The sequence below is a fragment of the Lagopus muta genome, chromosome 2 (genome assembly GCF_023343835.1).
Source record: "Lagopus muta isolate bLagMut1 chromosome 2, bLagMut1 primary, whole genome shotgun sequence".
Lineage (NCBI taxonomy): Eukaryota > Metazoa > Chordata > Aves > Galliformes > Phasianidae > Lagopus > Lagopus muta.
This window is the reverse complement of record NC_064434.1, coordinates 46,002,294-46,015,346: the sequence shown is the minus strand read 5'-3', so window position 1 is coordinate 46,015,346 and position 13,053 is coordinate 46,002,294. Positions and strand designations below refer to the sequence as shown.

Sequence of the window (13,053 nt, the reverse complement as noted above, 5' to 3'; positions counted from 1 at the left end):
TCCTCTGTGAAATTACCAGTCTGAATGCATATGTTTGAACTCTGATTGTCCACTTAAACGTATGTTGCATTTCAAAGATGTGGTCTCCAAGAGAGAGTGCTAGGCACGGTTTCAAGAGACTTGGAACAATTTATCTTCACCCCAAGGCCACTAAAATTCTGCCTAGCGTTATCTGTACTACACTATACCTCTGAACTAGGACAGAGTTGAAATAATCCATTACACTGAGCTTAATTCAATATTGCTGTGAACTTTAAGACAACACTGGTTTCTCCCTGTCCTCCATACCCAAGTATCCAGCTTTGTGTGCCCATTACCTCTCTCCACTTTACCCTGTGATATTGCAGCTGCAGTTAATGGTACCTGCTCACTGATCCAGTGGGAAATGATGTGTGGCTCTACAATCTCCTGGCCATTGATCTGATGAGCAAAATCAAAAATGCTTCAGCTCCCTCTTCTTTCCACTTACTTCTCTGTAAATTGGGGAAATCATAGCGGTGAGGCTGCAGCAATTATCTTCTGCCCCAGGGAAAGATCTACATTGCTATTCTATTTCTCAGTAATAAGGGAAGGCCCATTTAACTGACAAATGTAAAATTACTCAGGTGATCTTGTATTTTAGATTTTCTCCTACCAACAGATATAATACTCATTTCTTATTTTGTATGATAGGTATTCAGGAAGAATTTTTAAATTACAAGGTGTATAAAAGAAATCAGAAGAGCTGCGAGTGTTATAATAATGGGTATGAAATTTTATATCTGTTGTGAATTCAGAATAAAGATGATTCTCACATTTTTTGTCTAAGTAGGTAGAACGGGGGGAATTTCAGAAAGGGGTGTGTGTGTGCTGAGCAGACCCATTGCAACCTTCACTGTGTGCCCACATTTTGCTACCCGATAGGGTAGAGCTGGCTGCTGAGCAGTGCTTGGCTCACACTCTCCCACTGCTTTTGCTCTGTGCTGTATTGTGCGTTGTCTGCACTTGTAGCTGTTGTATGACAGCCAATCCCTCCAAAAAGGGGTATTTTACCTCAGCCTCTGTTGGTGGAGCAGTGCAAAACAGCTGGAGTGTGCTTATGGACTTGACATTTAATGGACTTTTTGGTGAGTAGTGGTACAAGTCGTATGTGTTTGGTACTAGTACATGGTGTACAAGTTGTGTTGAAACAGATCCGCTCCACAGGAAATATGACTTTATGCTTTTTAATTAAGCAATTAATTTGAGTTCTTCCTACTATTTTGTAAATGTCAAGGGACAAAGTTGAGAAAAAGTGCATGTTGCATTTAAATTAGGAATTGAGGTCTAAAGTACTGTGCAAAACCGATGACATGCAAAATCGATTTCCATATTAAAATCTGGATATATTTTAATTTTACCATTATTTTTACTTGTTTTTCTTCCCTGATTTGATACAATAAGTTTTTAAGCCCCCCCCCCCCCCCCCCCAAAAAAAAAAAAAAGAATACAGATTTACAGAATACGTCTTTGTTAATTTCTCTCTGTGAGTGTCCTTGAAAGTCCTTCTTTATTCTTATTTTGAGTCTGTTCTTTTCCACTGGAAAACACATGTTGTCCCGTAACTCGAAACTCCTTAGAGACAAATGTCAAGAAAACTTGGACTGTCAAATAAAAATTGATTTCCACGGTCTGAGACTGACAGCTGCTTCACATAATTTGGGCCAGTCAATGGAAATTTTGAAAAATTCATAACCAGCAAAATCTGTTTCAAGTGAAATATGCTCAGTGTGTTTCATCCAAATGATACTCAGTTTATCACTTCAATCAGCTTCAGTTCACTCACAGGAAAAACAGAAGCAAAACAGTTTTACTTAACAAGGTGATCTGTAACTTGTTCAGCATATGAGCATTTATAAATTTGCCATACTTTATGTGTCTATGTATGTAGATAATTAGACAGAAAAAGAAAAATCTGGAGACAGAGAGTTAACTTGTTCTAGGATTTACTTTCACACCACTGAGGAATTCTCTTTACTTAAGGAGAATCCCCAAGAAAGCAATGCAATCTGTATTCTTTACACAAGCTGGAATTCTCTGGTCATGCATGTCTAAAATATGCCATAAAAAAAAAGGTCACGAATGCCCATTTTGTGGCATGATGTATTTTCCTACAGAATCTGCTTCTAGCAAAGAACACTACAAAATTACTGCATTTAATAAATCTATCCTCTGGGCTCTTGTTTTCAATGTTGCTTGCACTTCCTTAACAGCAAGGATTCTGTGGAGGCTTGATGTGCTAGAAATATCCCAAACTGGTGTGCTGAGACTTCAGGGGCAAAAAAAACAACACTGTTAATGTGTTTATCACTAGTCATGTGTACTCATGTAGATATCTATCTTCAAAATTCTATCTATAATAAAGGCATGTTTTTTGAAGGTTCACATTTAATAGGAAGTGGCTATTAAAATATCCTAGGCAAACTGGCATTTGTTAAGCATCTGGGTATTATTATTAGCATGACATATGCCTGGCATTTGAGTAGCAGTCATCTGTCTAGCTGAAACAGAAGGTATCTTCTTCATGAGTCAGTAAAGTTCTCTGTTGAAATCTGAAGACACTTCAACTGAAACTAAATAGTTTTTGAACTACTTGGTTCCTTTATCTCTCAAGTAAACATGAGCTTGAAGGAAAAGCTGCAGCTGATTGAGGAGTATGATTCCACAAGAAAACTGAGGTGATGCAGATGCCTTCGTCATGTAAATACCAAACATGCAATAGCGTATCTGCGGTGTGATAGAGTGCTCAGAGCTTCTGAGGCAGCAGCTCCACAGGCTGTATACTGTGTGTTTTGAAAATAAATCTTTCTTCCTCCTATTGACTTCCTACCCTCTGATGCATTAAAGTTGGCTGCTTAAGACGCTTTCACTAAGTACAAAGTCAATTGACTGTAAGTGGTGATGAAGAAAGTGTTGTGTGATTAATATTACAGTTCAAGCTCTTCTGATCATTCACAGAAAGAGCAGTCAAATAAACTCAACTTCATTTCAAAGAATCACACTGTGTTAATGGTGGAGAGTCTGCCCAGAGCCCAAAGGGAAAAACAAGCCACTTGAGGCAAATCTCTCTTCTTTTACAAAGAACAAACTAGTTGAGCAGTGTTAAAAGCTGCATATTGATTTGTGACCAGACTGAAAGCCATGCAGGGATGTAAATGAAAATGTGTCAAGAGTCAATATTGATTTTCTTTTTCTCTGTTTCTTCTTCTCTGTTTCTTCTTCTTCTCTGTTGTTTTTTTTCCCCTTCTTTTTATTTCCTGAAGAGCACCACCCCTCAGAAATACTGTTAGCTATACTGTTAGACTTGACAGTGAGTAACGTAGGACTGTTTTCCGCAAGACTACACATGTCCAGACATCATTTTTTTTTTATTTTACTGAGGTACTATGGACACCATGCTGAGAGCAGCTATGTTGACAAAATTTCTTTTCTGCAAAAACAGCTAGGTGAAGAAAAATAAATGGCAAAGAGAAGAAATCAAATGTTAGAGAAGACAAATTTGCCAGGCTGAGCTTGCAGTCCAATACTTGCAAAGTAAACTCATTAAAAAAGAAAAAGAAAAAAAAGAAAAAAAATCTTTGGTTGCAATAAAAGCATATACTGTTATAAATTACACTCAACAAGAGCCAAGGACAAGAACAGGACAGAAAGGGAATCCTGCAGTCCCCAAGGAGACATGTACTTATCTGGAGTAGACATGACACAAATTTTTCTTTGGAAAGATGAACGCTACAACAAGAGGCCCTACAAGGACCTCTCTGTTGGATGAAGGCTAGCTGAAGAGAAAGGGGTGATCCCTGAGTGGTAGTCCAAATACAATATTTGTTGAGCTTGCATTACCTTCCTTCCTTCCTTCCTTCCTTCCTTCCTTCCTTCCTTCCTTCCTTCCTTCCTTCCTTCCTTCCTTCCTTCCTTCCTTCCTTCCTTCCTTTCCTCCTTTTTTTTAATAGAAGAAACAGGGTTAATATATTCTTGTACAAACGATGTAATTCATGACTAAGCAGGAAAGGACAGTGATACAGTGATGCTCAGATTGTACATGCATCCTCCTTGGTTGCTTTCAATTGGTGTTATGATCATTACTATTATTATTATGAAAACTCAGACAGAAGGATATAAAAGAAGATTTTTAAAAAAAAAGTTCTGTACAAAATGTGCAGAGATAATCTCTTGATGAAATTCTACAATAAAAGAAATTTACAAAGTACTAAGTGAATTGGATCTATTTTAAAAATGTATGGATGGGGAAAATCTGACATTAAATAATAAATAATAATAAATGATTTTATTTTGTTAACACAGTGCTTTTTCACACTTTCCAGTGCTATTTCACACTTCTTTTTTTCTAAGAACAATATTAAAAAAAAAAATGTGATTTCATTCAATTTTGGAAAGATTTGTAAATATCTGTTTCTTCTATTCTTCTTAAGAATTAAGTAAGAGGCATAGATTGTACAGCAGTAATACAGCTGTAAGTGAATTCTGAGCTTTCAGAGACACTGCTTGAATTTTGGAGTAACTCAACAGGGCAGTAACCTGATGAAATGATGCTGTAGTGAACACCCAACACCAGAAGCTGCTCCAGTGCAGCAAGTGAGGGAAGACCTCTTTTTCTGGAAGCCCTCCTGCTGCACCCAAGCAGTCAGCTGAAATATGAGGGCTCACACACTTCATCAACCAGGCAGGGGAAAAAACTCAGCTACATGTTTAAATCAGAGCAGTGACCGGTTTAAATGACAAGTAGTCTTGGAAGCAAAGAGCAAAAACCTACTCTTCACTTTTCCTGCTGAGTGCCCTAATTGCTGCTCTGTGATCAGGTTCTGTCCTGCTCTGTGGCCCAAGAAATCCTTAATTATTTAATGTAAAATAAAACAGCTTTCTTAGAAGCAGTGCTGTTCTCTGTCCATCTCTATCTCTGGGCATTCACATATGCTTGTGCATACATAAAAACAGCAGTCCATAGTTGGAGAAGCTGTAATTCTCCTGGGAGGTGAGATATGTGAGTTTGAATCCTCTTAGGCTGGAGGGTAAGGTAGGATTAATTTTGTTTTATTAGTAGTCTTATACTACAAGAGAGTTTTAATGGGGACCTTGAAGGAGGATGGTGGAGTGACCTTGGGAGCACTGTATGCCTGGCAGCATTTTGTTGAATACTAAATTGTTGAAGGGGAGAAAGGATGATAAGTAGGGGAAAAGAGAATCATCAAGTAGTCTCAAAACTTTATTTGTAAAAATAACCATATAAGTGACATGTTAGATGCATGCTTTGATTTGTAAGTTGCTTATCTTTTTTTACAAACACAGTGATTTGAAGGAAATATAATGGTATATCCCATTTCTTAGCAAATGACACAGAGTAGACTTAGCTTTTCTGTTCTTATTCTAAAATGAATCTATTTGAAATGTCTTCAAGAAAAAAAATAAAAGAAGAAAAAGAAAAAGAAAAAAAAAAAAAAAAGAAAATGAAAAATCTTGAGAACTGTCCCAGAGATGCACTTTCTCTGAGAAATCTTTATGAAAACCAGCATTAGCAGTTGTGCCATTTAATTTTCTTTTCTTGTTTGTGTGTTATTTGGGAATGAATTCAGTATGTAAAAGAAGAGGCTTTACCTGAGCTTCAGAAAAAATGTTACTCATTTTTTTCTCATCTAACAATTTAACCTTCATTTAATTCTTGCTTTATTTCAAGCACATGCTGCTGTGCTGCCGAATCCAACACAGGATCTTTAGTCTCTCTCTCCTGGATGAGGGAAGAGTTTACTTTCCCTCTGCTTTGGGGCTGTGACTGAATGACAAGAGGGAAAGCAGAGTTTTGCATTTATTGTTGAAGAAAAAGAGGCAGACAATGGGAAAGAAGAATGAAGTGAAGAGGAAAAAAGACTACAAATTCAAAAGTCTTTCACCAGTCCAGCCTACCTCCTTTCTCTCATGTACTCACCCCATGAAATTATTCTGTCTTTAATCATGTCTTTTGCCCTCTTTCTTTGTTCAGTGACAAAACTATGTGATCTATGTCCTGAAAGGTATTAATTTCTATTTCCTCTCCTGCTCAGCTCAAATGATGAAGAGGAAATGTTTAAAAATAAATGCTTATGAAATGTTTTCTTCACTGTGAGCTCAGTACTTTTTGCAAATGTTCATGACAAAAGAATCTAATGCATCTGATTACCTAGAAAGACAAATAATGCAGATACACTGAGAAAGCAGTTGAAATTTGATTTCTCCTTTATTGCAGTGGTTAGGAACAGATTCTAACACATTTTACAATGCTCTCCATGATTGCTGTAGGCTTGTAAACAAACAAACAAAAAATCTCTTATCAGTGAAATATCTGGATTCTTACTATTAAGTAAAACAATATTGTTTATGCCTTCTAATCAAGGATATTGTTTACAGCAGATAACTGCTAAGACTTCTTTCCATTATTGACTACATGATTTACTTCCTTTTGCAACTGCATTTAGATGTGCTAAAACCTCTCTTGACTGGTTATCGTCTATCACAGTGCTTTGTTGCCGTGCATAATTTAACATCAGCAATTATACCAAAACAGCCAGATACAGAGCAGAGTCCAAGCCACCAGTCACCTGCAACAAATGTCTATGGCACTTTTCATATTATTTTGTTTTCTGCTCTGCATTAGAGAGCATAGTTGCTCAGGGAATAGTGTATTATCGAACATGGGAATAAAGACTTCATCAACCTAATGAAACAATTAACTCAACAATTCTGTAGCTCTTGATCTGCAGAATTTTGCTTCAAGATTAGAATGATAAGGTGAAGACTAACACCTCTGGGTCAGTGATGCTGATGAGACATGATTTATTAATCCTCAAAGAAAACCTTAATTGGACACTGGAGCACTCTTTCCTTCATTGTTAAATACTGCCAATTCCCTGGATAATTAGGGTAGATGGTGAGTGTGATAGAGGCTTATCATAATTAGATGCTCCAAAAACTAAGGTAATGACATTTTCCCCAGGGAATACCATGTGTTATTTTCTCCATATAAATCAGAGCTGATGTTTGCGGTCAACCGAAAAACATCCCCTACATATGTCCATAGACGACCCAAGTACAGCTTACAGAAGAGAACAGGACAACGGCATTCATTTGATTTGAGGAACTGTCTTAGATCCTAACCTTTAGAGTACAGTGGATTTTCTCTGCAAGCAGGTTAATGAGCAGGTTGATTTATTTTTTTAGTTATTGTTACCTATTCTTCCCATGAAGATTCTTCCCACTGATTTATTGAAAAAAGCACTCCTCTAAGGAGTTTGGTAGGTTTTGGAACCAAATTTCAGAAATATTTTTCTTTTGCAGGCAGGTTAATAAGTGCTTTCATTATAATGCAGCATGCGTTATAATGGGAGATGGGAGAAAAGGCTACAGCCATATAATTCTAGCTACTGTAGTCCATGCTGAATGGAGCTGGGGATTCAGGACTTCAGGATTCATTAAGACTTGATGTAGCTCAGAGCTGCTGAAAGAAGTTTACCTTTGCATCAGAGTGTTGAAGTAATCATTTGGAAAGAGCCTCCTTTGCTATATTTGTTTACTGTGTCACAGGAGGCGTGTCCTCAGTCAACTGGGATAATCATTGTCAGAGTTTTATGTAGTTACAAAGTGAACTAATAAGCCTGATTGTTGAATTATGTCAATCGTGTCTAAACATCGACAAGAAAACTGCTGCATGCAGTCAGAAAGATTGCGAAAAGCTTAGATGCTCAGTGCAGTGTGAACAGTGCAGTCTGAACTAGTGATTTAAGACTACCATCCAAAGGAATGTGACTATTCAGTGTGTGGCTCTGAAGTCGATTGCTGTCTCTATTAAATCACCTGGTTAGACTTTTGACATTTAGGGCACTGACCGAGGAGAATTTGTATAATTAAGCATTGCATCTTGCTCCCTCTACTCCATCATGTTAACCACCACATAATCACACTGGTATATTAATTGTCTTCTTGTTGCCTCTGTTGTGGTCCTCAGGATTTATTGCAGCTTCACACCCAGACTGCCTTCCCAAGGCTCCAGTCAGAGAAGAGATGAGAATCAAGAAGTACTGTCAGAATATTTTTTGCTAAAGACCAAAATAAAATAAAATAAAATAAAATAAAAATCACATATACTATAACCCAGTCTTGTTCAAGATTGGAGTAAACTTTTGGCCCAGTGTTCCTGATATCAGCTTTCTGAGTGACAAATCCTTTTGACACTTGTCATCTTTGCACCAGACATCACCCTACAGAGGAGAGACTTATTTGTGGATGGCAGCTGCTGAGTGCTTGTGTGATTTCACCCCTGCTCAGGGTGATACATAAGGGACAAACAAAGTGAAAAGTTTAAAAAAATGCTACAAAGCTTTCAGAATACTTAAACAGACTGAAAATTGTACAAGAAGGCAAGATTAAAAAAAAAAAAGTCCGATATTAATCTGCAGAAAGAACAAAAGATCTAATGAATTAATCAATAGGTCTTTTACAGTGGCAAATATAATTCAGTTAAGGAAAACAGTGCAAGAAGAATGTAATGAGTTTTCTACATCTTTTACAAAGGGATTGAGAAGTGCAGTTATTGACTGATAGGAATTCTCTTCAGAGAGGAACAGCATGCTCTGGAGCTGTGCTGAAATGACAGTACTTGTCCTTCAGAATCACAGTTTTAGACTCACAACAGAAATATGTCACCTTGTTGGGAAAACTGGAACATACATATCAGAGCCAGTTTTTGCCTTTCTTCATATTTTGAAGGAAATAGCAAGGAAAAGATACATATTTGTGCCCTGCCAATTTTAACTGCCATTCAGGAAAATAAGGAAACAGTGGGAGAAAAAAAGTAGTTTTTATTATAAACAGGGAGAACTGATCAGGGCACCAGGTATTAAGTAGAAAGACCTCTCTGCTATTGTAGGTAAAAGCATAAGTAACTCTTTTCTTTAGGTCAGTCCATAAGGTTTAATGTTGGTTCTGCCCGAGACAGAAGTTAGATTGTTCAGACACAATGAGATGTAATTTGTTTTTTAATGTGTTAATACAGTATGTCTTTAACCAGTTTTTAGATTCTGATGCTGAAACCCCATCATTTTGATGATCATTCTTAAATGAGTGACAGACAATATTTATTTGTTTTTCCAGGGATTCACTTATAGAGCTACAGAATTTCCTGCTTCACTGTTGCAAATCCTGTTGCATCAATTTCCAGTGATCCATGCTCATTCTTATTTGGGATTCCTCCCTTCATCTTGTATAATACAGACCATATGCTGAGTTTTTTCTTAAATAATATCCCCCTGTAATACAGTCACGAGCTACAAAGAGCACAGGCATTTGGAAACTCAGACTTTTTACTAAGGTCTTCCCTGTAGCATCAACAGTTAACTCATTACTTGTATTATTACAATTTTCCAAGAGCTTAAGTGCCACAGTCTAAAATAAAGCTCAGTGTACATTGTCCCTCCTTCTAATGCAACTGTTATTCAGCAGTTTCCCAAAGCTTGAGTAAGAGGAAAACCAGCAGCACTAAATTAAACTATTAGTTCAACACACAGAAAGGATAGGGTCGAACAGCCTTAACAACTGTAACATTCCCCATCCGACTAGAATGCTGATGTTATTAACTTAAAGCTGAACCAGCCATCTGGGCTTTTTAGCATCCATATATGTTGTGTTAGAGTCTGATCCTCAGAAAGGAGGAACCAGGGAAAACTTAATCTGACGTTCTGAAGAAAAGCAATGATATTTCCTTTTCTCAGTATGCAGCAGCCTTTGCAGAGCAGGAATTTGTGAGACTCATGGGGTCTGTATGTGCTAGCAGGCACAAAGGCTCATTTTAACTTCATCTGGCCCTTTGGGAAAAAGTAAACACACAGAGAGTATCTTTCATTCTGCAAAACGTCATGATAAACTTCCAGAGGAGCATAAGCTTGACAGAACTCTCTGTAAAATTCTAATTAAAAGAGATCTTCCTTTAAAAAATGATTACATTTAAAGAAAATGAAAGAAAACAACTACCAATTTTCCCCTCCCCCCACCTTCCCCCCCGTTACCCCCCCCCCCCCAAAACAAAACAAAAATAAACAGTTCTGTTTCAGTCTCAGTCTCTTTGGAAAGACAGACATCACTAAGCTGTTATCTAGTGAAAAAAGATACGCAACTTGATTGAATTTAAAATGACATCAATTATAAATCACACAAGTATTTTGATTGAGACTTAATTCAATTTTGAATGGTTTTGCATCCATGCTGACTATTAATTATCAGCAACAGTAGTATTGTTCTTCTACAGGAATGTCAGAGAGCTCTCTTCCTATAAGGCAGATGGTTGGTACAGCTCAATGCACTGTAAGTCACAGCAGAGGTCTCTGATCATTACTTCCATGAGCCGGCTGGGGAAGGCTCTGGTGGAAAGACGGTAACCCTGAGCAGAGGAAGAAGTCATCAGTGGAATGAGAGATTTTTTTTCAAGCTGCAACCTGAAAGACAACTACAGACAGGAGGTGCTGTTCCATTAGCACAGTGATGATGCCATCAAGGTTTGGGACACAGTTGGGAAAGATAAAGGGATGACATCAGTGCATCAACAAGAACCTGCTCTAGAATCCTAAGTATTAAACTGGTTCTAAACAATCTGGTCCACATTTTTATCTGTAGCATTAGATGCATTTCTGAACAGATCTTCCTTGGCCAAACGCAAACTCAATTGCATTATCTACTGTTTGTTCAAGGGATAAGCCTAGCAGCCGCTGTTGTTGTGTAACATTTATATCTTTACAGAGGCTGCAATATCAAAGGATGCTCAAAGCACTAGGGCCAGCCCCATCAGTAAACTCAGAAGTAGCAGGCTGCACAGTGCTGTGCAGAGCAGTCCCTCTATGACAGGAGATAATTGGATGGCTGTCTTTCTTTTATTGTATTTTTTTTTTTTTACGATGCGGATTAGATACAAGATACTAGTCTGAAGAAGTGCTTCCCATTAATATTCAGCTGGTAGACTTCATTTCAAAGCAAGTATTTGTTATTTTCATAGATGGAATGAAGCTGTTAGTGTTCTAGGAGATAAAAGGCAGATTTCTTTTTTCTTTCTTTCTTAGTGCATCAAAGTTACAAACATGTTCATAGTTCCATGTCTGGTTTCTCCAGCATACACTGATAAAGCTGTGCTGGTTTAAGACAACAAGAGTGAATGTGGATTGCTTGTTTCTTTTTAATCATCCCTGCCCTCCACACTGCAGTGTGAATTAAGCCTGAAGTGGAGCTGCCTGGAGGAGTGGGTATGTTGGACAGGAGCTCAGCAACCTTTTCCTGGCAGAGGATTCCTATCAACAGGAAGCTGTGGAGAAGGAGTGAGCAGGGGCAGCAGGGGCCTCACAGCAGGGAAACACTGTTTGCTTCTGTTTGCAGGGGAAAAGCTTTGTTCCTGGAGTCCCTACAGATGTGAGCCTCAGATATGGAGTGGTTCCTCTGGCATGGTGTAGTTTGTGAAATCTACTGAGGATGATATGACATCTCTTCTGTGGGTATATTTACCTGGTAAGGTCTTTGAACCTGTACACTTCAGGGCCAAAAAAATAATAAAATGAAATAAAATGAAATTATCAAATAATGCAAAGAGAAAGGAAAGTAAAAAGGTTAAATAACAAATTTTGCAATAGAAGGCCTACATTTGTGGTTTTCCAGCAGAATGGAAACTATATTGTATCAATGTGACTGAGCCTTCTCTTGCACCAAAAAGGTGAGGATAAAGTCTTCCTCCAGGCTGAACTGTGATACAGCATCAGTCCACCAGCACATTACTTGAGGTGCAAAACTACCCATATATATGTTATAGTCAACATATATGATTTCCATTTATGTTGAAATCTGCCTTGTAGCTTGCTACCTCAAAATGGCATTCAGCAGAGCAGGCTGAGGGTTGGAAAGAAGGGACATGAGCATGTTATGAGTGTAAAACAAGAGGATGCCAAGTAGAACAAATGTTTAAGAAGAAATTGCATGTCCTGGTGGGGAAAAAAACTAGAGCCACATTTACCTTCTATTGCAGCTGAGATGCTGAGATGAACTACTTCAAAATTAAACTTTTGGAATTTGAAGTATATAAAAGAGTTTCCTTCTCTGAACTTAACCAGCATAGCACATAATTCACAAAGCCTTTCATGGTAAACTTATGATATGGAGAAATGTATATCGGTCACTCCAAAAGTAATGCCTCCTATTTATGTCCATGGAAACTACTGCAGATGCAAAGAACACCATTTGATAGAGTAAATTTTCAGCTACAAAACGCTGTTTTTCAGCGTTTTACCACCATTATCTATGCATTTTTGACAGTGATGAACTGCCCACATGATCTGCCCATAAAAATGATCTGTGTCGATGGAAGATGACATACTGCTGTTGTTACCGCTGAAAAACACTACCTACCACTTCACCACTTCACATCCACTGTTTCGTGTCCATAAACATACAGCAAATGCCAGTGATTGTCTTTGCATGCCATTTTTTCAACATGGAGGAATTCAATTCCCCACCTTTGCTTCATCTGTACTTCCATGTCAGATGTCTGTTTGAGAGGTATAAACCTGTTGGAGTGCATCCAGAGAAGGGATACAGAAATGATCCATGGAATGGAACACCTTACCTATGAGGACAGACTCTCAGATCTCTCAGAGAGATCTGGGGCTGTTCAGCCTGGAGAAGAGAAGGCTCCAAGATGACCTGACAGCAGCCTTTCAGTATCTAAAGGGGATCTACAGAAAAGGGGACAAACTCTTTAGTAGAGTCTGTGGCAATAGAAGAAGGGGAAATGGCTTCAAGCTCGGGGAGGATAGATTTAAGTTAGATATAAGGAACAAATTTTTTACAGTGAGGATGGTGAAGAACTGGAAAGATTGCCTACTGATGTGGTTGATGCCTCGTCCCTGGAGACTTTCAAGATGAGGCTGGATAAGGCCCTGAACAACCTGATCTAGCTGTGGTGTCCCTGTTCATTGCAGGGCAGCTGGACTGGATGGTCTTCAGATGTCTCTTCCAACTCTT

At 38.2% G+C, this 13,053-nt stretch overlaps 1 protein-coding gene across 7 annotated transcripts in view; it reads left to right on the top strand.

Moving 5' to 3' along the window:
• The window catches only part of HS3ST5 (heparan sulfate-glucosamine 3-sulfotransferase 5), a 207,323-nt gene that overhangs the window by 177,346 nt on the left and 16,924 nt on the right, over positions 1-13,053 (top strand). The window contains exon 3 of one of the 7 annotated variants that reach the window (XM_048935693.1): positions 11,419-11,547. The exons of the other annotated variants lie outside the window; for them this stretch is intronic. The gene's annotated coding sequence lies outside the window, so the exon portion shown is untranslated. The remainder of the gene's footprint in view (positions 1-11,418; positions 11,548-13,053) is intronic. 7 annotated transcript variants of the gene reach the window in all.